Raw genomic sequence first — 1,431 nt, 5'->3', positions numbered from 1 at the left:
AAAACCACATCCCGACTAGGGTCAATTTTGGGCTGTCACACCATGTCTGGGACATGGCATCAGCGACATTTTGTATACTAGTGTAAGACCTTGTTGGCCATGGCATCAGCTATGTTATGAGAGCCAGTGTAAGACCATGTTGGACATGGCATCGGCTACGTTATGAGAGCCAGTGTAAGACCATGTTGGACATGGCATCGGTGTTGGTTATGAGAACCGGTGTAAGACCATGTTGGACATGGCATCAGCGTTGATTGTGAGCCAGTGTAAGACCATGTTGGACATGGTCTCGGCATTGAGATGAGAGCTAGTGTAAGACCATGTCTGGGACATAGCATTGGCATCGACATGTGAGCCAATGTAAGACCATGTATGGGACATGGCATTGGCAATTCATCCTCTTGTGTGAGGCTTATTGGATATCCATTAGTATTTCAAAAGGGTTCACGGGTTATTTTAAGGCTCATGATAATGATATGGAAGGATATAACCATGTCGTAAGTGGTACAGGTTCTTATTCGAACTCATGAGATATGAGTCTAGTTATGTTGCCCTGATGGTCAGAATGATACGAGTAAGTTCTAGCTATGAAAATGAGTAAGCCATGTTTATGATCATGTTGAAATGGTACAGGTAAGTACTAAAAAAATTCATGAATGATGAGCTCGATGCATATTACACTTTGGTAAGAATGTAAATGAGTAAGTCATACTTGTGAGAATGACTTTTGTGACGACCTTGTAAATATTACGTCGATACCTATGGTGGGTAATTATGTTTTAAATTTGATTGATGATTATGTATGAGGTTTTTAAGTTGAATTAAATTGGGACATGATAGGTTTACCCCTTCACCTTGTGGCCTAATGAATATGGAAAGAGAAATTGATTGGCATAAAAGCCTATTTAAAGATAATTATGAAGAGGTAAAATTGGCACTGAAAAAGTTTTGGATAGCAGCAGAAGTCCAATTTTAAAAATCCACCAAAAATTATGGAAATCGAATTAGATACTGAATAAAATATGAAATTAAAGCTTATTAAGTCTAGTTTCATATAAAAGAATTATTGTAAGCAATAAAGGTCCATGTTATGATATATTTGAATTGTCGTGAGACAGAATCAGAATGATTTTTAAATCCCCTGTTTTGATTTAGGAAAATCATTAAAAATTGTAAAAAAATAATTAAGGGTTATAAAATATATACTTAGAATCCTTAATGAATTTATTTTCAAAACAGACAAAAGGGAACATCATCTAAATCAGGTATGACGAGATAATTAATATTTAGTGAAGAGGGGTCGAAATTGTTAGATAGCGAAACAATGGTGAATTTAAAGAATAAACTGTACTTATTGGCTAGATAAAAAATTCTGAAAATTTTATGGTAAGAGGATATGTGAGTCTAGTTTTAGGGAAAATTAGCAGAACT

Source organism: Gossypium arboreum, chromosome 13, assembly GCF_025698485.1.
Source record: "Gossypium arboreum isolate Shixiya-1 chromosome 13, ASM2569848v2, whole genome shotgun sequence".
Lineage (NCBI taxonomy): Eukaryota > Viridiplantae > Streptophyta > Magnoliopsida > Malvales > Malvaceae > Gossypium > Gossypium arboreum.
The sequence above is the reverse complement of the archived record's forward strand: the minus strand, read 5'-3'. Positions refer to the sequence as shown.